Below are 25,454 nucleotides of genomic sequence, written 5' to 3'. Positions count from 1 at the left end.
ATGTTTCTTTGAATGGTCGCACGCTGACACTTGCTGATGGCCCAGCACTGAAATCTGCAGCAATTTGCGGAAGGGTTGCCCTTCTGTCACGTTGGACGATTCTCTTCAATAGTCGTTGGTTCCGTTCTTGCAGCATCTGTTTTCGTACACAGCGATGTCCGAGATTTGATGTTTTACCGGATTCCTGGTATTCACGATACACTCGTGAAATGGTCGTACGGGAAAATCCTCACTTCTTCGCTACCTCGGATTTGCTGTGTCCTATCGCTCATGCGCCGACTGTGACACCACATGCAGACTTATTTAAATTTTATAACCTGCCATTGTAGTAATAACCGATCTAACAACTGCACCAGACACTTGTTGTCTTGTATAGGTGTTGCGACCACGACGCCGTATTCTGCCTGTTTACATATCTCTGTATCTGAATACGTATGCCTGCACCAGTTTCTTTGGCGCTTCTGTTTAAGACCTAGATGTAAGATGAGGAACACAGAAGTGCATCAACTGTCATAAAATATTTATGTAACTTGAAGGTGGAGGGAACTGAAAGAAAAGAATGGGAAGAAACTAATAACATCCACCTGCATCGGTATTTTATAAAGAATCATCGGCGACGACTGAAAAATGTGTGGTGGACCAGGACTCGAACCCGGGATCTTTTGCTTACTAGACACTGCTCCACCCGGGTACAGTGTTTACCGTAAGTGCACTGACTGCCTCAGCACACTCCCCTGATGACCGAAATTCCCACCTAGCGCCGCGTACCTGAAATCCTCTTCCATGTCCTACATGCTCGTTAATTTTAGATTCCAGCTGGAGTTCGAAAATAAATGTGCATCTGGAGTGAATGTTGTGAATTTGTTGCCAATTGAGACGAATCAGTTATACTGAATGCATTGTATCTGTTCCTTCAGACATGCCCTGCAGTGAGTCAACTAGTGTTGCATGATCTGGGTATTTATGCACAGTTGACCATAGACTTTCTTTGCATGAATGTGCACTGTCACAGTAGAATTGAGTGGTCGATGAAAACATCCAACAATTAATTTGGTTTACCTAGACCTGTTACATGTGACGAGAATAACTCCACTCTCACAGTCAACTTAGATCTCAACAGAAACTTTTTTAACGGCTACAATGAACACTGTCCCTCCTATGGCGTCTAATCTGTCTTTCCAATATCCATTCCACGACTCTCGAAATAGCTCAGAGCCTTCTACTTCAGTTTGCAGCCAGCTCTCTATCCCAATAATGTGAGCGTGAGAACTTTCCTGGAGAGCAGTAAATTTAGGGAGCTTTGTTACGAATAATTCGACAATTTAGTGACAAAATTTTGACAGTCTAAGCGACTTTACCCCAAAGATGCTAAAATTCCTCTTTCTTTGTATCACCTGGCGAGTGTTCTCACACTACCGCTTGGCTTATGTAACCTTCATGTGCAGTCAGGTACTCTACCATCTGAGTAACTACTTCCTTTGTGTAGTAAGCCCCTGATGTATCCAGGGGATTCCTACAAATGCCCATCCAATAACATAGGTCTAGAAATCTGCAGCCAACATTGTCACAGAATCGACGAAGCCTTTGGTTGAGACTCTCCACTCGGCTCCAAACCAAATGACCCCGATCAGCTATGGGAAAAAATGGTGCAAACTGCGAGCTCTGCTCACAACCCCCGTCCGAGGCCAGCAGCTTTCACTATCTCTACCAGCCACCTGTATCAACTGAGGATGGCCTCAGAATCCAAGTGCAGGTGTCGTTCATTTCAAAGTGAATCACAACTTACGGACGACTGCACACTGCTTGATCGATAACTGCAAGGTAGGCCACATCCACAAATCCGATGAGGCCCTTGGAAGACATACCGAGTGCACACTGGCTTTCTTTCCAGCCCTGAACGCTGTCTTCTAAAGGGGCTCCATAACATACCCAAAATTGGGGCTCCAGATAACTAGCATGCCACTGTCCTTGTATGACTGCTCGGACACTGCTGCATGAATGGCGAGCTGTCCGCTCACAGAGTAAGTAGGTGAGGCCAGACAGTCAGCCCCCACATTGACCCTCTGCCTCAAGTGATGCCAACACGTTACCACCCGCCACTCATCCTGTTATGAGAGTGGATACACTGCAATGGGTACACTACGAGGCGCCTTGGCAGCAGAACTCATGGGCAAAACAAGTGACACCCAGTGTGTCCCATGTGTGCGCCATTCTCTGCCACTGCTAAACCCCAAGGCAGCAGGTGAAAGTGCCTGACAGTAGCCAGAACCACATTCTGCCGTTCGTAAATTGTGGACAGCTCTTCCTGCATCCGCACATATCATACCCATGCTAGCAAGGTTAACTGAAAAAGCGAACTATAAAAACAGACAGAAACCTACCTATGGAACTCTGTCCTACTGATGTGTTACCAACAGACGCCGATGCTTTAATGAACTGTGTAGCTGGCTGTTAAGAAGAAATAAAAACTGGGCTATAGACCGTCTGAATATACACTTACTATTAAAAACGCGAGGTTAAACCTCTTAAATAGAAAAACACACTAGAATTTAAACATATACCCTACTAGCAAACACATGAAAATGACCTGTCTTCTCACCAAAATTCAAACTTGCCACCAGGGGGGCTTGGCACTTTCCACCCACCTTGGGTAACGGTACTCGTGTCATCAACTGACGTCACTGCAGCCATCTTGAATGATGTCAATCGCATCATAGTGTGACGTCTTGGATAACTGTACTTTAGGATGATGTCCTTGTTGTCTGCGAGAGGCAGTGGATCAGAACATATTAATGTCAGTTTAGAACCTGTCACAGACCTCGAAGTCATGGCAGAAAAGCAACATGTTCGGTAATGTACACAGCGTGTTAGAGCAGAAAAAAAGTAATGTTTCAAAGAACGAGACAGGGCCACAGGGAGCATCTCTTGCGGCTTACAGTATGGTCCGCGGGATACGATCATCCTCCTACAGTACAGGTGACGGAACTTTAACTGGTCTGTGCAGTTGATCAGTACCTGTATATTTAATAGGGTCGTCACCTGTGCTCCATGTCTGCACATACATGGGAGGAGGGAGATGCGGAACAAATCTTATCTAGTTCTCTATTGGATGAAGTTAGTTGAGCTTTTATAGTTCCTAATTTTTCTCTGATTGATGGTACAGAATAATGAAGATAGAATACTGGGAGGGGGGGGGGATAGATGTGAATGGAAGTGGATCTGTAGTACTTGTACGTAGTTTGACAGTGCACCACAGTGCAATAGCAAAAATACCCGTCTTCTCTCAATTCCCGTTTCCATCGAATGGTCAAAACAGAGTCCTGACGCAGCTTAGCCTGTTTCTACATGGTATGCAAAAGGTGGTAGATATTGTTTCCTCCGACTTCTACTCAATTCTGACTTACATTGGAACAATCACATGCGCAAAGCTGCAGGGATGGTAGAACAGAGTCTCAGAGGGCTGTTGCAGGATGCATAGGGACTACCTAAAACGAGGCTGGAATTTTACTGTAGCAGACAGTGACTCGTTTCGAGATATGAGAGTGCCAGAAATATGATTCACTAGTGGATGTACTCATTAAAAGACTTCTGCATAGGATCCAATGCAGGTATGTGCTTAAATGGAGGGTCTTGATTCCAAATCCCAGACAGCATTTCTAGAAGATAGCGTGGCATTAGAGATTTGAAAAGCCAGTGTACATTTCTTATGACCTCAATCATCACACCATCTACTGTTTGTGATCCTTCTCAATCAACCATTGCTATAGCACAGTGGGTATATCACCGACCCTCTGATATTGCATCAAAACAGAATGCGTTACAAATATTGGAGAAATATCTAGCGACAGTGGCGTGAGGGTGTTGCAAATACCAATTGCATACAACGCTCCTTAGCCGAATCACTTTTAAAATTCAGCTGTTTTACCATGATGTTGCAACATGGGCTATGTGTAACCGGACTGCTGGTCTGATAATATATACACCTACGATCATGGTCTCAGTATTTGTCTGAAAAAAACACGTAATCATTCAGAGGTAATGCCATAGCTCGCTATATAAATCCGGTATAGCTTTAACATGGATACTTGTGTGTGCATGTAGAACCAAGACAACTTTTGACAGCAACATACTGTAGTTGTTGGGATCGGGTTTTTTTAACATCTGGTGCTTTGTAAGACAGTTAAACCTCTCTTTCTAAGACACGTTGGTAGCACCTGCAAGAAGAATTTATGAGACATGTCCACCCATTGCAGATTTTCGGTCAGTATTATTTCATATCACCAGCGATCAGTTATTGACAAAGTATTATACTTAGTAGTAGGGTGTGCATGATAGGTACGTCTTGAGCATCAGGCTTATAAAGTATGTGTGCGTGTACCGACATGTGCAGAAGGGAATGACTATATCCATTTGTAAGGAAAGTATGGATTTGACGTCGAGTACTGTGATAGCAAAGGGAAGAGTATGTCAGGTCATAAGAATGGTACTGATATTCCTATTTCCAGAGCCACAGCCGTCAACAGGGTGTTTTCCGATTCTTCACTCGTTGCCAAATGTCGTTCAACTGAGACCGCAATCATAACATTTAGTTGTAAGTACACGGATAAAATAATATGTGACCAATTTCTTAGGATGATGATTCTACCTGTGTGTGTTCAGTATGCAGCGCCGGTTGCATGTGCAGGGGTGATTCACGTTTCTCATTATCGGTAGAAGCTGTTAGAATGGAGAGCCCTGTTGGAGTATAGGAACGTAGATGAATTAACCGTGTTGTCCTCTAGATGACCGAATAGCGAACTGATACTTAGGATGTGTTGGATAGCTTTCGTGATTGCGTGGAAATTTCAGAAGATTGATTATAGAGGTGCGTTTGCACTAGACCGTTATTCCCTCCCATGTAAATTGTTCGATTGACTGCTGCTGAACATTTCGCACCTTATCGATTATGGTGTATACATCTAGCATGTGGAAGACACGTTTTCCAGGTCTCTAGACATGATAAACACCTTAGTCGACCTTGTAAATTATCTGGATGACTTGGAATGTGCTTCATCACCGACATCGGTATTTGCGAATGGAAATATCAGTTTTCTCTATTTTTTTTCGAGTTTCTGCGTATATGTATTCACGGACGTGACAAGTTTCTAGTTAGTCAGTGCTTTACAGCATGCTGCACCTAGCTAAAGTTTCCGGTTTGTAAAGCAATAATTTCCAGTCTGTTGCTGAGGTCTTCAGTCCTGAGACTGGTTTGATGCAGCTCTCCATGCTACTCTATCCTGTGCAAGCTTCTTCATCTCCCAGTACCTACTGCAACCTACATCCTTCTGAATCTGCTTAGTGTATTCATCTCCTGGTCTCCCCCTACGATTTTTACCCTCCACGCTGCCCTCCAATACTAAATTGGTGATCGCTTGATGCCTCAGAACATGTCCTACCAACCGATCCCTTCTTCTGGTCAAGTTGTGCCACAAACTTCTCTTCTCCCCAATCCTATTCAATACTTCCTCATTAGTTATGTGATCTATCCATCTAATCTTCAGCATTCTTCTGTAGCACCACATTTCGAAAGCTTCTATTCTCTTCTTGTCCAAACTATTTACCGTCCATGTTTCACTTCCATACATGGCTACACTCCATACAAATACTTTCAGAAATGACTTCCTGACACTTAAATCTATACTCGATGTTAACAAATTTCTCTTCTTCAGAAACGCTTTCCTTGCCATTGCCAGTCTACATTTTACATCCTATCTACTTCGACCATCATCAGTTATTTTGCTCCACAAATAGCAAAATTCCTTTACTACTATAAGTGTCTCATTTCCTAATCTAATTCCCTCAGCATCACCCGACTTAATTCGACTACATTCCATTATCCTTGTTTTGCTTTTGTTGATGTTCATCTTATATCCTCCTTTCAAGACACCGTCCATTCCATTCAACTGTTCTTCCAAGTCCTTTGCTGTCTCTGACAGAATTACAATGTCATCGGCGGACCTCAAAGTTTTTATTTCTTCTCCATGGATTTTAATACCTACTCCGAATTTTTCCTTTGTTACCTTTACTGCTTGCTCAATATACAGATTGAATAACATTGGGGAGAGGCTACAACCCTGTCTTACTCCCTTCCCAACCACTGCTTCCCTTTCATGTCCCTCGACTCTTATAACTGCCATCTGGTTTCTGTACAAATCGTAAATAGCATTTCGCTCCCTGTATTTTATCCCTGCCAATTTGAAAGAGAGTATTCCAGTCAACATTGTCAAAAGCTTTCTCTAAGTCTACAAATGCTAGAAACGTAGGTTTGTCTTTCCTTAATCTTTCTTCTAAGATAAGTTGTAAGGTCAGTATTGCCTCACGTGTTCCAGTGTTTCTACGGAATCCAAACTGATCTTCCCCGAGGTCGACTTCTACCAGTTTCTCCATTCGTCTGTACAGAATTCGTGTTAGTATTTTGCAGCTGTGACTTATTAAACTGATAGTTCGGTAATTTTCAGATCTGTCAACACCTGCTTTCTTTGGGATTGGAATTATTATATTCTTCTTGAAGTCTGAGGGTATTTCGCCTGTTTCATACATCTTGCTCACCAGGTGGTAGAGTTTTGTCAGGACTGGCTCTCCCAAGGCCGTCAGTAGTTCCAATGGAATGTTGTCTACTCCGGGGGCCTTGTTTCGACTTAGGTCTTTCAGTGCTCTGTCAAACTCTTCACGCAGTATCGTATCTCCCATTTCATCTTCATCTACATCCTCTTCCATTTCCATAATATTGTCCTCAAGTACATCGCCCTTGTATAGACACTCTATGTACTCCTTCCACCTTTCTGCTTTCCCTTCTTTGCTTAGAACTGGATTTCCATCTGAGCTCTTGATGTTCATACAAGTGGTTCTCTTATCTCCAAAAGTCTCTATAATTTTCCTGTAGGCAGTATCTATCTTACCCCTAGTGAGATAAGCCTCTACAGCCTTACATTTGTCCTCTAGCCATCCCTGCTTAGCCATTTTGCACTTCCTGTCGATCTCATTTTTGAGACGTTTGTTTTCCTTTTTGCCTGCTTCATTTACTGCATTTTTAAATTTTCTCCTTTCATCAATTAAATTCAATATTTCTTCTGTTACCCAAGAATTTCTACTAGCCCTCGTCTTTTTACCTACTTGGTCCTCTGCTGCCTTCACTACTTCATCCCTCAACGCTACCCATTCTTCTTCTACTGTATTTCTTTCCCCCATTCCTGTCAAATTGTTCCCTTATGCTCTCCCTGAAACTCTGTACTACCTCTGGTTCTTTCAGTTTATCCAGGTCCCATCTCCTTAAATTCCCACCTATTTGCAGTTTCTTCAGTTTTAATCTACAGGTCATAACCAATAGATTGTGGTCAGAGTCCATATCTGCCCCTGGAAATGTCTTACAATTTAAAACCTGGTTCCTAAATCTCTGTCTTACCATTATATAATCTATCTGATACCTTTTAGTATCTCCAGGGTTCTTCCATGTATACAACCTTCTACCATGATTCTTAAACCAAGTGTTAGCTATGATTAAGTTGTGCTCTGTGCAAAATTCTACCAGGCGGCTTCCTCTTTCATTTCTTAGCCCCAATCCATGTTCATCTACTATGTTTCCTTCTCTCCCTTTTCCTACACTCGAATTCCAGTCACACATGACTATTAAATTTTCGTCTCCCTTCACTACCTGAATAATTTCTTTTATTTCATCATACATTTCTTCAATTTCTTCGTCATCTGCAGAGCTAGTTGGCATATAAACTTGTACTACTGTAGTAGGTGTGGGCTTTGTATCTATCTTGGCCACAATAATGCATTCACTATGCTGTTTGTAGTAGCTTACCCGCACTCCTATTTTCCTATTCATTATTAAACCTACTCCTGCATTACCCCTATTTGACTTTGTGTTTATAAACCTGTAGTCACCTGACCAGAAGTCTTGTTCCTCCTGCCACCGAACTTCACTAATTCCCATTATATTTAACTTTAACCTATCCATTTCCCTTTTTAATTTTTCTAACCTACCTGCCCGATTAAGGGATCTGACATTCCACGCTCCGATCCATAGAACGCCAGTTTTCTTTCTCCTGATAACGACATCCTCTTGAGTAGTCCCCGCCCGGAGATCCAAATGGGGGACTATTTTACGTCCGGAATATTTTACCCAAGAGGACACCATCATCATTTAATCATACAGTGAAGCTGCATGCCCTCGGGAAAAATTACAGCCGTAGTTTCCCCTTGCTTTCAGCCGTTCACAGTACCAGTACAGCAAGGCTGTTTTGGTTATTGTTACAAGGCCAGATCAGTCAATCAACCAGACTGTTGTCCTTGCAACTACTGAAAAGGCTGCTGTCCCTCTTCAGGAACCACACGTTTGTCTGGCCTCTCAACAGATACCCCTCCGTTGTGGTTGTACCTACGGTACGGCTATCTGTATCGCTGAGGCACGCAAGCCTCCCCACCAACGGCAAGGTCCATGGTTCATGGACCAGTCTATACCCTCGGAATTATGTTGCATGAGCGATTGGTTGCTGTGTGCTTGATATCGAGAAGTATCGTGAAAATGGTGTGATATTCTAGCAAGCCATGCGAAATTAAATAATTTCTCGTAATCCCAGAGTCTGGAGATGGGTGTAGGAAAGCGAGCGAACAAGCAAGCAGGTCTGGACCAGAAAACAGTAATCCATTTGTGCTGCGGGGGGAAACAATGCCGAATTTGTAGAACAGAACTCAGAGTAACTTCAATCTACTGAGGTCTGGTCACACATTGGGGGAATGACTGGGTGTTTGTGTTGTCCTCATAATTTCATCATCATCCAGGAAAGTGGCGAAATTGGACTGAGCAAAGACTGGGTAATTGTACGGGCGCTGATAACCACGCAGTTGAGCGCCCCACAAACCAAACATCATCATCATCACACGTTGGGGGTGCATGCCTGACTGACCTCATGGTAAATATTTAGTGCCATGAGTATACATACAGTGCTGTCTGTTTTTGTGGTATATGTACGAATTATGTAAATCGACTGACTTTGTATGGTGCAGGATATGAATTGCATGTTTACTAGATCGATACATTATACGGTGATATATTGATGGGTCGGCGATCGGTTTCACGTTCTAATATTCAAGCTCCTGTGCTTGGTTGGAGAGCAGTGTAACTGAGTAGGAGTCTTTCCGTATTTGATGATATGTAGGGTAGTTTGTAAGGTTTAATTGCCGGTCCAATATGGTGATCTGTGTAAAATAACTGCTGAAAGTCTGGTCTGCAAAAAGAAAAAAAAGTGCACAATGCTTCAACACTGACGGCATCAGTAATTCAGAGGGTAAATCTGATAAGAGCTAATCATACTGCTCCATTCATTTCACAAGACATCCTTTGTGCTGGGATACAGGAGTCTCTACATAACGGTGAGAACGTTTGTGTATGTTCAAAGTAGGAAGGATAACATGTGATAGTTGGGGTGCCACATTAGGACCATCAGGAGGAATGCATTCGGCGTTATTCCACACTATTTTCGTAAACAGGTTCTGTTAGGACAAGAATTTCCATGAATACAAGCTGGGATGTCATAAAGGCTCCTACAAAAGCGAGTTTTAACTATTTCTGGGACACTACACAATTTCCAAGAGGTCGACTTGGCTCTTATTTGGCATAGCCATGTGATATCAGAATAACATTGAGAACCTTTTAGATGCTGTGTCGTCATGCGAACGTTTTGTGGCGAGGTGTCAGTCATGATGGGGCAAGTATGCACGGCTGAAAGCAGCTCATATGTTCCTGAGATGGGTGTTACGATTAATCTAGGAAAACCCCCAGTTCGGATACGGGGCCAAAATTAGTTGTTTACTGTCGAGTTGCAATTTACAATTTGTTTATTGATTACTTCAACTATTAAAAGTAATTTCTTTAGCACTTGAGCAGGAACAGATCCATAAAAGCTAGCAGGCATGAGTGCTTTTTCAAAACAATTTACTTTACAGTTAATGGCCAAGCCATTTTACTTAAAACCAGCTTTGATAAAACATTTGATAACAAATCAAAATTTTCCAAGTAACGAAATTAAAAACTTTACTCTACCGTTAATAGCCAAGCCATTTTACTTAAAACAGACTTTGATAAAGCATTTAATAACAAAATTAAAACTTTCCAAGTAATGAAACAAAACACCAATTTGAATACAATTTAGCTACCGAACATGTAGGGAGGCACTTCTTTTAAATTTCGGCACAACAACATATTAAATTACAAGGGCTCGCTAACAGGGAGGCAGAACTAGCATTTTCAAAGGATGCCAAGTAGATTAAAACAATCAAAGTAAAGATACAGTCATTCACTTTTTACAATAACTAACAATTTTAAAGCCACATAATTTTAAAAAACTCACCAATGAAAGGCAAACAACCTTTCTGAACAGTGGCCAAAAGCAATAAGAGTAAAATACAACCATTTAACATTTTACAATAACTAACAACTTTAATACCATGTCCAGCCACCAAAATGTCCTGGGATCGAAATAATTAACCGACCGGGTGTAAGGGCGGCCACAATTGTCTCCCAAAGGATGCTCAGGCTAGATGCGGACTAACAGACCCACAATTCCTCACATTCAGCAATCATATCGACCTCACACGAGGCCAGGGGAGGAGGAGAAATCAAATCAGGAACCATAATCCCTGCCCAAAAATACACTTCCTCCCAGGCAGTACTAATATGAAGCGGAAAAGATCACTGTCTATAAATACACCGACGACAGGGACAGGAAACCCGAACGCAGGAGGCCACAAGGCAGAAAAGACGCTGGTTGCACAAACCAAAATTCTTCAATTCACATCTAAACCTTTAACCAACTTAACTTGCAGTTTATCAGAGAAACAGCAGGTGAACTCCGATGCAAAGGTTCCTCACACCCGACCGTGTACACGTCGCCAGCGTACCCAACTGGGCACAGTCGCGCAGCCACGTGCTCTGTCACCGGAGCCCTCGTCTTCTCTGCACCCACGGCTGTGAAATACCACTCCTCAGGTTAGGCGAGTTACTAGTCCATCATTCCCGCCCCCAGAAGGAAAATTTAAAGACATCTGTTGCCGCTCCCACCAAGTAGTGACTCGGAACCACAGCCGTGGGCCCCGAGTGTTCACAGCAGGAGCTTACAGCCTTGTCCCGTCAACTTGCCCCTCACGTCTCGCACCGCCAGGATACACCACGCGGCTTCTCGGAACAACAGCCAACTGTCCACCACCACGCCACGCTGCGGTCTCATCGTACAACATTCTCTAAATGCCGATTTTAAAAACCGACCGAGCGACTCGTCACCGCTAGGCACCCAACCGGCTATCCCCCCAAAGATCTTATTCCCTTACACAAGGCTAACAGGAAGCAACGACTCGAAGATCGATAAGACAAGATACGTCGCCAGAGGGGAATCTCAACAGAATCGTACGCAGCATAACGATAAATATGAAAGAATCAATTAACGATGGAATGGAAGGACTCAGAACAATCTTAACAGGACTCAGAACAATCTTAATCTATGTTGAGAGCCGACACACGGCTCAGTTCCATTAGGATCGCTAGGGAGAAAGCAGCCTGTGCTATTCTGGAAGAGATTTCTATAGCACGGTCTGTGACGTCAATATCCATGGGTATAGTGCTAGCAACAGCAAACAGACATGCTGCCCAGAGGCGTTTCGCATATGGGATCGGTGTGAGTGTGCCTAGGTTAATTTACATAATTTTTATGTAAAACGCAGTACAGTATTTTAAGTGGGTCGGTGACAAAGAAGAATACGCCAGAAATGACGTTCAAAAGCATGTGAAATTCGAACAGCATAGCAGAAAATGGTGAGAGGACGTAACTAATTACTTAGTTTGGTATCAAAGGCGATAGAATAGTTTAAGGAAATGGGGGTTACATGGAAAACCACTTAACAGGACAATAGGTTAAGTGCTGACGAAGGCAGAAACATTAGGTTAAGACACCCAGATTATAGTGCCGAATATTGGGCTGTGCATCATGTTTGCTCCATGTAATTACTTCTTACAAGACCTACATGTTTCCAAACAGCACAGAATGATGAGCAAGAGAAATCCAACCCCCACAAATTGATTTTTTTTATAAATAAACAATATACCCCTTGTATTTCCTGTTATGAGGCCCTTCCTCTCCACCACCAGACAGCCATCTTTACATCGCAGAAGGGAGGTCAGTGCCCTCTGGGGGCAGTACTGTGTACTACATCAGTTGGACTGCGGATCCCATGGCGACTACACTTGATAGTGGGACTGCCTCTAATTGCTTAAATAAATAGTGAATGCAAAATAATAAAGACTTATGTCCATCACATGTCAAGTCCTCTCCCCACCAATTCCTAGGTGGCGGTCAGATGACTTAGGTTAGTGGAGGTAGCCCAACTGCCCTATCTATCCCGCCATTTTCTTAGGTTAGTAGAGATAGCCAAAGTGACCTTTCTTTACTGCCAAAATTCAAATTACGCGCCAATCCCTAGGAAGAGGTGGTGGTTGGATGACTTGGGTTAGTGGAGGTAGCCAAACTGCTCTTTCTTTCCCGCCATTTTTATGACGTTAGTAGGGGTGTGTTGCATTCTGCTGAAGGAATTTGAACTTTCCGCCATTTTCTGGGGGAGGTGGTTAGGTTAGTGGAGGTAGCCCATTTGACCCATCTTCCTGCCAAAATTCAAACTTCTCGCCAACATTAGCCTCCTTGAATGACATCATGGCCGCCATCTTGGGTGATGTCATGCACTGTTGCCAAGTCCACATGCCACCATCTTCGATGACGTCATCGCCGCCATCTTGGATATATCTAGCAACAATGTAGAGGGGGTGGTCTCCCCCTTGCCCTAATACTGATATGGACTCACCACCAGTGGAGCTCCATGTGAACTCTGACCAAAGAACTGGCCCTGCTTTCGATGAACCACCAATTGCAGTGGCGCATATTTCAAAAATGGTTCAAATGGCTCTGAGCACTATGGGACTTAACATTTGTGGTCATCAGTCCCCTAGAACTTAGAACTACTTAAACCTAACTAACCTAAGGACATCACACACATCCATGCCCGAGGCAGGATTCGAACCTGCGACTGTAGCAGTCGCGCGGTTCCGGACTGAGCACCTAGAACCGCTAGACCACAGCGGCCGGCCCTCCGGCGCATATTTCCCCACTGTTGTCTCACCTTAAGCAGTTATCTCTGACTTGCCAAATGAGCTGACATTTATTGCCAGATGATGCGAGGCCATTTCCGGAATCCAACTGAAAGCCATCTTCCCCTGGTTACTTGGCCGGTGGTCTGGAATTTAGTGCACAGCATTCTTCTTGTTTTACACGCCAGCGCAGCCAGGTATTTGGTGGTCAACCACAAATACACAGACGGAAAAAATCTCAACACCAAGTAGGAGTTGTGCAACACAAACGAAAGTTGGTAGGCATGTTTCTACATCTGAAAGGTGATGTCTGTTTCAGTTTCGCGCAAGTCGCATCAGAGTTTCGCTAGAAACGCCACTGTGAGGATGTAAATCAGGTTTGCTTTAAACACACATTATAACGCTCTTGATCATTAGTTACCTTTGAGAATGATGTGGTGAGTTGATGTTAGTCAAGAATTCCTTTAAGGCAGCAAAGAAGACGCCGTTATCAACACCATACTGAGTTTGAATGAGGTCGTGTAGTAGGGCTATGAGAAACTAGATATTTCTTCTCTGATATTGTAGAAATTCTTGACACGAATGTCTGCTGGCAGTGGTGGTCACGCTAATGTACTATTGAAAGAGGACAAGGCTCTGGGTGGTCGTGTGGCACTGCCGAGAGCAAAGACAATCCTGTTCGGTGTATGGCCCTGGCACATCATACTGCATCTGCAGCAGTAATTTGAGCAGGAGTGAACTGTTACAAATCAGTTATTTGAAGAACAAGTCGGAGCCAGACACCCTGCACTGTAGTTCCTTCTCTAGATTGTCACACAGATGACAAAATGGTAGATATCGAAATAGACGACAGAGGGATAGAGAAACAATTAAAATCGCTCAAAAGAGGAAAGGCCTCTGGACCTGATGGGATACCAGTTCAGTTTTACACAGAGTACGCGAATGAACTTGCCCCCCTTCTTGCAGCGGTGTACCGTAGGTCTCTAGAAGACCGTAGCGTTCCAAAGGATTGGAAAAAGGCACAGGTCATCCCCGTTTTCAAGAAGGGACGTCGAACAGATGTGCAGAACTATAGACCTATATCTCTAACGTCGATCAGTTGTAGAATTTTGGAACACGTATTGTGTTCGAGTATAATGACTTTTCTGGAGACTAGAAATCTACTCTGTAGGAGTCAGCATGGGTTTCGAAAAAGACGGTCATGTGAAACCCAGCTCGCGCTATTCGTCAATGAGACTCAGAGGGCCATAGACACGGGTTCCCAGATAGATGCCGTGTTTCTTGACTTCCGCAAGGCGTTCGATACAGTCCCCCACAGTCGTTTAATGAACAAAGTAAGAGCATATGGACTATCAGACCAATTGTGTGATTGGATTGAGGAGTTCCTAGATAACAGGACGCAGCATGTCATTCTCAATGGAGAGAAGTCTTCCGAAGTAAGAGTGATTTCAGGTGTGCCGCAGAGGAGTGTCATAGGACCGTTGCTATTCACAATATACATAAATGACCTGGTGGATGACATCGGAAGTTCACTGAGGCTTTTTGCAGATGATGCTGTGGTGTATCGAGAGGTTGTAACAATGGAAAATTGTACTGAAATGCAGGAGGATCTGCAGCGAATTGACGCATGGTGCAGGGAATGGCAATTGAATCTCAATGTAGACAAGTGTAATGTGCTGCGAATACACAGAAAGATAGATCCTTTATCATTTAGCTACAAAATAGCAGGTCAGCAACTGGAAGCAGTTAATACCATAAATTATCTGGGAGTACGCATTAGGAGTGATTTAAAATGGAATGATCATATAATGTTGAGCGTCGGTAAAGCAGATGCCAGACTGAGATTCATTGGAAGAATCCTAAGGAAATGCAATCCGAAAACAAAGGAAGTAGGTTACAGTACGCTTGTTCGCCCACTGCTTGAATACTGCTCAGCAGTGTGGGATCCGTACCAGATAGGGTTGATAGAAGATATAGAGAAGATCCAACGGAGAGTAGCGCGCTTCGTTACAGGATCATTTAGTAATCGCGAAAGCGTTACGGAGATGATAGATAAACTCCAGTGGAAGACTCTGCAGGAGAGACGCTCAGTAGCTCGGTACGGGCTTTTGTCGAAGATTCGAGAACATACCTTCACCAAAGAGTCAAGCAGTATATTGCTCCCTCCTACGTATATCTCGCGAAGAGACCATGAGGATAAAATCAGAGAGATTAGAGCCCACACAGAGGCATACCGACAATCCTTCTTTCCACGAACAATACGAGACTGGAATAGAATGGAGAACCGATAGAGGTACTCAAGGTACCCTCCGCCACACACCGTCAGGTGGCTTGCGGAGTATGGATGTAGATGTAGATGTAGTATGCGTTCCACTGACATCACACCATGGCCATTTGCGACTTCAGTGGTGTCAAGTGAGAGCTCACTGGAGGGCAGGGTGGAGGTCTGTTGTGTTTTCTGATGACAGCTGGTTCTACTTTAGTGCTAGTGATGGCCATGTGTCGGTTAGGAGGTGGCCAGTCGAGGGCCTGCAACCAACCTGTCTGTGTGCTAGACACACTGGCCCTACCCTTGCAGTTATGGCCTGGGGTTCGATTTCTAATGACAAAAGGGGCACTCCCTTTGAAATACCACACAACGTGACTGCAAATTTGTACCTCATTCTGATGATTCGACCTGTTGTGCTGCCATTTGTGAACACCATGTCAGGGTATTTTCCAAGAGGATAACGCTCGCCCACAAACCTGTGTTGTAACCTAACATACTCTACAGAGTGCAGACAGGTTGCATTGGCCTGCTCGATCGCCAGATTCGTCTCCAATCGAGCACATACGGACATCACTGGACGATGACTCCAGTGTCATCCACAAACAGCATGATTCGTCCCTTTATTGACCGACCAAGTGCAACATGAAAGTAACTCCACCCCAAAAACTGACATCCAGTACCTGTACAACACAGTGGTTGCGCGTTTGTACACCCATGTTCGACAGTCTGGTCGTTACACTGGTTATTTATGTTCGAGTACTTCACATTTGCAGTGGCTTATCTTGCGCTTACATTAACCTGCGATCTTGCAGTATGAATCACTTAAGTATGTTAGCTAGACAAATGTATGCCCGGAGTCACCACAGGCTCCATTCCATATGTACGGCAGACTACCCATTGTATCTTCAGTGCCACCTTCCTCATACAGATGAACGGTTTCTGGAACATGGGTTTCCGTGGAGGTGTGGAGCTGACGAGACTGATGTTGGTCCTCATTCAGCTCATGACCCGAACTGCACTGACTCTGACGTCCCTTCTTTTCCGAGATATGACGTTTTATCCACGTACTAAGATGCATGCAGTCAAATGGATCAAGGGGTTGACTATGTTACATCTTTACCGGGATGGTGTCAAGCACATTCTAGGATTTTGGACCTTCCTATTGGAACGATTCACTCGCCTCGGACGTCTTCCGCGCTACCGCCAATATTTTGCTAATTATCTGGGTAGTGTCTACTTGGAGCCTACAGCGGACGGGGTGTGTCTAGTATGAGAAATTACTCTTAAATTCGTTTCACTTCTGCGTACCAGTTTTACGACAGCACCATACGGCTTCTTTCATTGTGAAGGCGTGCCCAGCCCCAATGGCGGTTGGGAAGGATCCGCGGACGTCTTGTCATTAATAGGCCCGGGTGTAGTGTCTAATGTTCGTTCCGCAGGAAGAGCGGGCTCTACGTTCAATGTGCATACACGGGACTTGGGTTTTTCGATATTCTTTGTAAGCGTCGTACCGTTTTCTCTGCCATGTGCCGCTTTATTTCCCCCCAATATCTCAGATGGTTAGCAACTGCATGTAATTTATTCGAAGTGCTATCCGCCCCGATAGCTGAATGGTCAGCTTGACGGACTGCCGTGGTAGGGACCCAGGTTCGATTCCCAGCTGACTCGGAAATTTTCTCCGCTCAGGGACTGGGTGTTGTGTAGACTTCATCATTTCATCCCCATCCGGCACGGAGGTCGCCCAATGTGTCTTCGAGTGCAATACGACCTGCACCAAGGCGTTCGGACCTGTCCCGTAAGGGGCTTCCTGGACAAGGACGCCAAACGTTCATTTCCATTTCCATTCGAAGTGCTTTAGCTATCAGGCTTCCTTTCTACCACACCTAAAAACAATTCTGCATGAAAGAGATTCGGCACTCTTTATCTAGCGGAAAGCAGCCACATTTTTGTTAAACTCTATTCCACTATAATTGGGTCGCTAGATTTTAATTAAGGGGCTCCGGAACGCCCTATACTTGCAATGTTAAAATAACGCTTATAAATTACATCTTTCCTCACAAAGTATTTGAGGTAGGAAGTTGAACTTTTTACAGATTATTTATTGGAATATGGGCTACAACTTAACACAGGGATTTTACAAAATTTTAGTTCAGTTATTAAAGATGATTTTTTTTTCAATTGTAATGAAAATTCGCAACACTTTTTTGCAATTTTTTATTTATATATTCAAAAATATACAGTTTTTTGGAAAAAGGCTGTGTTAAATTATGCAGAAGGTACTGTGTAACATTTACTGAAAGTTTGAAACAAATATCTTTGGAAGATCCTTAGAAAACATGTAATTACTATGAGAAAATAAAAGTTTTGGGAATCGAGCGACAAAGATTGGATTAACATTTTAGTGCATTCCAGGTCCATAGGATGGATTATCTTCATCCTCTGCAAACTCCTCCTCCAGCTTCCTCTTGTTCCTCCTCCTGTTTACTCTTGCTTGTATTTCTAGACTCTTTACAGCCCTGTCTCCAGCCCGAAGGCGTTCCTTGTCTAAAGCAAGCATCGCTCGTACCATGTTAGAATGTTATTATTTACAGTAATAACAAATACCTTTGGCTTTCCAACATTTCTCCTTTTCTTAAAAGCCTTCAGAGGATTTCTAATAACTTTACTTTTACTCATTATTATACTTCAACAAAACAGAGACTCAAGAAACAGAATTAATTACGAATATTTTCGAGATAACGACAGAGTAAATAAACATGAAACAATCGACAATCACACCAGCGATATATATTGAACCATCACAGGTTAGCCACAACACGTACTTTATCTCACATCACTAAAATGTACCTGATGAACACGGACGTTAATAATAACACCATTTGACAGCAGTTTAACAGCGCCACAGTGGGTCACGCCCATGTAGAACACATTTCAAAAAAAATTTAAAAATAGTTGTAGTCTTCGGAATTGAATAAATTATATATCTATTAAAAGGTAATAGTCTGTAGATTCAGAAAACGCAAAAAAGTAAAAATTGAACTTTTCATGATTTTGAGCCTTTCCGGAGCCCCTTAAACTTGTCACATCGTACCGGCACAATTCAAGGCCAAACAACCGTTGAGCAGTAACTCGCCACGACAAAATATTTGCTTAGTTTGTTATATGTTCCACGGGTAAGGAAGAGTTGAGTAATATCGTGTACAGCAGGTAATCGGGTGCATCCATTATCTGAAACACGAAGTAAACGAACACTGCCATCTTCCTGTTGCTGTGAGATACAAACAGCAATAAGAAGAAAGGCGCTATTTGAGCTGTGCAATGAGTGAGTCTAAGAAATAAACACACCAGTAATTAGCAGACAAAAAATAAGGTGAACTTTTAATGTAATCTGAATATGTTATTAAAACCCTTTAATCCTTTTATGACGTATGAATTTATTTTCTCAATATAGCAGTTAACATTATAGAATATGATAATGTTGATACGCCGTGACAGACTGTGGTAATGGGGCGTTGATAGGGAACAGTTGAGTATCTCTGTGGAAATGGTGCTGGAAGAAACTAAAATGAAGAAGAAAGTAGGAAATAAGAAAAAACAACAGACTGGGTTGAAGAACAAGAATGGGAAAGCTGCACGCGGGTGCTTCGCTGAGCAATCATAAGAGAAAGAAAATCTCAAATAAAAGCGAAACATCAGACTCTTCAGAGATGTCGAATGTTTCCAGTATTTATAATGACGGTGATTGCGATAATTACTTTACTGGCGCTCTGAAATCGCTTCCTGCACGTAGTAAGGAAGCTAATGAGTTATATTTCATCCGGGGGGAAGTGGAAAAGATAAACAATTATGGCACAAGTCCGTTAAGTGGTCTGCTAGCAAGCGTGGTGCATGCAGTGGAGTGCTCACCAAGACTTGGTTCCTGGTGACTGCTTATCCTAAAAGCGAACATTTTAACAATTAGTGAACTATGAGAGTACAATTAATTACACATTCCATGAAACTACTTAAATAAGTTTCAGTGTTGGACTTCCTAACAGAAATTGGCAGATAAAAGTGATTATTTTTGGTCACCTATATTTACTATAAGCTTCCCTTCTCAAACACACAATTCCTCAACCACTGTGGACAATTACTCCTTCGGTTTGGGAACCATGCGTATCGCATCTTCTGGTTATGAGCAGTTAACCTACGTTCTAATGATTTTTATATTCAAGATAAATTAGCAGGTAGGTTTGGTTGGTTGGTTGGTTTGGGGGAAGGGCCAAACAGCAAGGTCATCGCTCCTATCGGGTTAGGGAAGGATGGGAAAGGAAGTGGGCCGCATTCTTTCAAAGGAACCATCCCGACATTTCCCTGAAGCGATTTAGGGAAATAACGGAAAACCTGAATCTGAATGGTCAGACGCAGGTTTGAACCGTCTTCCTGTCAAAGGGGAGTCCAGTGTGCTAACCACTGCGCCACCTCGCTCAGTGTAAACGAGAATAGTAAAATTAGAGGAAGTACAGCAATCGTACCCACAGCTGATTTTAAATTACTTATTACGAATGTGCCAAAACAATTTTTGCTTAATCACGCACCATCCGTCACTTTCCTTATGTCGTAATGACGTGGATCGAATGACGCCACATAATATTACGTCAAATGGTATTTAACTTCATGCTGACCTTCACCGACGAAGTTCACATAGCAGAAAACAGTTTAATAACAGAGGTACATAACACGTTTGCATTAAATAAGCTGGAAGCTTCTCGATAAAAATTGTGCCATAGAAGAGAAGGCGTTGCATACAAGGGATTTTTTCAGCTCCCTTTCAGTTTTAAGTTTGACAGGCATTTAATATCATTGGGTAACTTATTTTAGTACCTAAAGTCGGTTTTAATGAAAAAAAAGTAAAGGTTATTTTTTCTTCTAATATTCTAATTTTGCATTTCATTATTGTTTCTGAATTCCAGTGGAGTAATTGTTCGAAATTGCGCTAGGGAAAACTACATAACAGTTGTCCAGAAGATGATCGATCGTGAGCACAAAATGATGTTCCTGTGACACGTTGCTGTGCAGTGGAGACTTGCCTTCTTAAATATGAGTTACCCCAGAATACAAATCCATGTATTGATTAGAAAGGCTTGCAGTAACGTGAAGCACGAAAGTGGGTGATCTTATTTGTTTAAGAAATTGTAAGAGGGCTTTTTTCCCCATTTACATTCTCATCAAAATGTACGCCTAACAGTTTTGTAAGTGTCTGCCTTGCATACTAAATCCTGTTCCTGCTTCGTTTTTAACATTGCTGCACGTAATTGTACATGCTTCGTTTTCTTAAAATTGAGAGTGAGACTACGTGCAGAAAACGAACCAATAATCATTTAAGCACATTATTTAAAATTTAGTTTTTGCTGTATTTGTGATGGGGTTGAAATGACACTGATTCTGCTCGTTGCTTGTGTTGAATTTAGGCACCTTAACATTTTTGAGAAAGAGTAGATGACGGGGTTTTGGACGTTGTGGAACTCCATTATCGATTTCCGGCAGTCAGAAAAATATCACCTGTCTAGAGTTGACGAAGTATGGGGAACAATTACCGACATTCCTTTTCTTAACAATGGCGTGGAGCATCAGTTAAGTACACCCTTACTTCGATAAAACCGCGGGTTTCGTAACAGGTTGCTGTGATTTACAAAGCCAAACGCTTCGGACAGCCCAGCGAAACTACCGACTGGCGCTACTTTGTGATTTAATCCTTGTGAGAACGGTTGAGCTACAATACTGGCCATTAAAATTGCTACACCAAGAAGAAATGCAAATGATAAACGGGTATTCATCGGACAAATACATTATACTAGAACTGAATGTGATTACATTTTCACGCAATTTGGGTGCATAAATACTGAGGAATCAGTGCCCAGAACAACCACCTCTGGCCGCAATAACGGCCCTGATACGCCTGGGCATTGAGTCAAACAGAGCTTGGATGGCGTGTACATGTACAGCTGCCCATGCAGCTTCACCACGATACCACAGTTCATCAAGAGAAGTGACTGGCGGATTGTGACGAGGCAGTTGCTCGGCCACCATTGACCAGACGTTTTCAATTGGTGATAGATCTGGAGAATGTGCTGGCCAGGGCAACAGTCGAACATTTTCTGTATCCAGAAAGGCCCGTACAGGACCTGCAACATGCGGTCGTGCATTATCCTGCTGAGATGCAGGGTTTTGCAGGGATCGAATGAAGGGTAGAGCCACGTGTCGTAACACATCTGAAATGTAACGTCCACTGTTCAAAGTGCCGTCAATGCTAACAAGAGGTGACCGAGACGTGTAACCAATGTCACCCCATACCATCACGCCGGGTGATACGCCAGTATGGCGATGACGAATACACGCTTCCAATGTGCATTCACCGCGATGTCGCCAGACACGGATGCGACCATCATGATGCTGTAAACAGAACCTGGGCTCGTCCGAAAACATGACTTTTGTCATTCGTGCACCCAGGTTCGTCGTTGAGTACACCATCGCAGGCGCTCCTGTCTGTGACGCAGCGTCAAGGGTAACCGCAGCCGTGGTCTCCGAGCTGATAGTCCATGCTTCTGCAAATGTCACCGAACCGTTCGTGCAGATGGTTGTTGTCTTGCAAACGTCTCCATCTGTCGACTCAGCGATCGAGACGTGGCTGCACGATCCGTTACAGCCATGCGGATAAGATGCCTGTCATCTCGACTGCTAGTGATACGAGGCCGTTGAGATCCAGACGGCGTTCCGTATTACCCTCCTGAATGCACGGATTCCATATTCGGCTAACAGTCATTGGATCTCGACCAACGCGAGCAGCAATGTCGCGATACGATAAACCGCAATCGCAATAGGCTACAATCCGACCTTTATCAAAGTCGGAAACGTGATGGTACGCATTGCTCTGAAAAGCTAATCATTTGCGTATCACAGCATCTTCTTCCTGTCGGTTAAATTTCGCGTCTGTAGCACGTCATCTTCGTGGTGTGGCAATTTTAATGGCCAGTAGTGTAGTACTAGAAGCTGCAGCTGCTCAACTGCCGGGCTCCTGTGAGTCGTCTAGGCGCAGCTGGACAGACAGGGAGGGAGGGGAGGGGCGCGTCAGCAGAGCGAGCGTTGCCCCACAGCCGTGGGAGACGGGAGGTGCGTGGGCGAGGGTGCTGGCGCCGCCGCCGCCCACGTCGTGTCTGCGCCCGCGCGGGCGGCAGCCGCCGAGCCCAGCTTTCCCTCCGCCGCCGCCGCTCGCCCAGACAGACGGCTCGATGCCCGCCGCTGTTTCTTGCCGGGCTTCCATCGCACTCAGGAAGGCACCGAGAAACTGGATTAGCAGCGACACTCCACTTACGTACAGCACTGTGTCCAACCTGAAAACTTCACTGCCTCGTCGTGGCGTTACGCAGACTGCGTACATCAGAGTAGTGGATGGTAGCACCCCGGTCATAAGTGACTGCCTACGCCCGTCTACATTTCTAAATCATTCTTACGAAACTGGCCATGTGCGAGTATGACAGGCGCTCTCAGGTTACATATACGGTTCGTTCGTTCGGGAATTGGAGAGTCTCTACGATTATCTGACACTGGCGAGATACCGGTCTCGGGAATTTCAACACTTTCGAGACAATGTTTGAAGTCACACAACAAATGACGAAAGAAATATTTTTGTGTTATAATTGCATATTAACAATTTTCGGATTTTTTTTTTTCTTTTACTTGCACACTGCAACCATGCTTCTTGGCAAATTTCATGATTCTAGACCAAAGGGAAGTACTGTCGCGAAGGGCAAGATATTCAGTAGTAAAGTATTCAGCTTAATGTTTCCAAAATGAAATTTTCACTCTGCAGTGGAGTGTGAGCTGATATGAAACTTCCTGACCGATTAAAACTGTTTAGGTTTTCTTATTGGCAACGTTACGTAGCGCTCTGTATGAAAATCACTGGCTGTGCTGTGTGCAGTCTGTAGCTAGTTTGCATTGTTGTCTGCCATTGTAGTGTTGGGCAGAGGCAGCTGGATGTGAACAGCGCGTAGCGTTGCGCAGTTGGAGGTGAGCCGCCAGCAGTGGTGGATGTGGGGAGAGAAATGGCGCAGTTTTGAAATTTGTAAAAATGGATGTCATGAACTGCTATATATATTATGATTATTAAGGTAAATACATTGTTTGTTCTCTATTAAAATCTTTCATTTGCTAACTATGCCTATCAGTAGTTAGTGCCTTCAGTAGTTTGAATCTTTTATTTAGCTGGCAGTAGTGGCGCTCGCTGTATTGCAGTAGTTCGAGTAACGAAGATTTTTGGTGAGGTAAGTGATTTGTGAAAGGTACAGGTTAATGTTAGTCAGGGCCATTCCTTTGTAGGGATTTCTGAAAGTCAGATTGCGTTGCGCTAAAAAATATTGTGTGTCAGTTTAAGCACAGTCATATATAATTTTTCTAAGGGGACGTTTCAACTGTGTGCCGGACCTAGACTCGAACTCGGGAGCTTTCCCTTTCGCGGGCAAGTGCTCTACCAACTGAGCTACCCAAGCACGACTCACGTCCCGTCCTCACAGCTTTACACCTGCCAGTACCACGTCTCCTATCTCCCAAACTTTACGGAAGCTCTCCTGCGAAGCTTGCAGAACTAACACTCCTGGAAGAAAGGATATTGCGGGGACATGGCTTAGCCACAGCCTGGGGGATGTTTCCAGAATGAGATTTTCACTCTGTAGCGGAGTGTGCACTGATATGAAACATGGCTAAGTCATGTCTCCGCAGTATCCTTTTTTCCAGAAGTGCTAGTTCTCCAAGGTTTGCAGGAGAGCGTCTGTAAAGTTTGTAAGGTAGGAGACGAGGTACTGGCAGAAGTAGAGCTGTGAGGACGGGGCGTGAGTCGTGCTTGGGTAGCTCAGTTGGTAGAGCACTTGCCCGCGAAAGGCAAAGCTCCCGAGTTCGAGTCTCGGTCCGGCACACAGTTTTAATCCGCCAGGAATTTCCTCATACTCAACTTAAGTTAGTAATAGGAAATCGTTTCTTGGGGAGAGGAAGAGAAATAATTGCGTGACGAGTTAGATGCCGCTATCCATTGTCTGATCAGCTAACAAGAAGAGGATAGTGGAGCGTACGAGGCTAGTAGCGAGCTAAGCAACTTGACCCTTGAAGGGTACAGGCATCTGCGCCGACAGGTGTACGATGGAAAAATACATCGGACGGCAACCGCATGGAACACTCCAGAAGCGTGGTGCAGTGTGCAATGGCTCCTTATAAATAGGACACCCACCGACTAGAGGGGGAGAGCAGATCGGTAGTTGCCCGGGACTCTACTCTGTTTCACTCAGGGTCAATGGCAGTACTTAGAAAGATTCATTAGCCTCCGTCACAGTAGGACTTGTACTTTGAAGACAAGAGTAGTACAATCTAATATGAGCACTTCTGCACAAGCGTAAATAGTGACTTGTACATAGGGAAAGTGCCAGGCGGTACCTCCAGGGAATGAATTCCTTACTGCCTGAATATGATTTACATCCAGTTCCCGACCGAATCCTACCGAATTCCGTGCTCTACATCACTCAGTAGTCTACTTTCAGCTATGGTCGGAGCAACAGCAGGCAACCCACAAGCAGTTCCTCGCCGCAGTCTTCGAACGAGGTAAGTTCCCCCGTCCTTTGCGCGTGTCTTTGTAACTCCCTCTCAGGACACGACAGTACCCTTTGGGTTTCTATGACCGAGTCTGCGAGTATCAAACTATGCGACGTAAATGGCCATATCTTTTGCATGCATTGACTTAGAAACTTAACGGTTTTACATCACCAACGGACCAGAGACCTCAGCGTGTGACAAATTTCATCTTGATCGTCTAACCGTTCCTAAGAAAAGGGTTTTTGGCAGTCGGATAGATAGACAGACAGATGATCGTATAAGGGTTCCGTTTTTACTGATTGAGGTAAGCAACGCTGAAAATCATATATGTCATCACTCATGCTTCGAACTCTATTATTTATTGTTGTCCTGTTTAAATCAGTTGATGTTTGA

This window comes from Schistocerca cancellata, chromosome 3, assembly GCF_023864275.1.
Source record: "Schistocerca cancellata isolate TAMUIC-IGC-003103 chromosome 3, iqSchCanc2.1, whole genome shotgun sequence".
Lineage (NCBI taxonomy): Eukaryota > Metazoa > Arthropoda > Insecta > Orthoptera > Acrididae > Schistocerca > Schistocerca cancellata.
The sequence above is the reverse complement of the archived record's forward strand: the minus strand, read 5'-3'. Positions refer to the sequence as shown.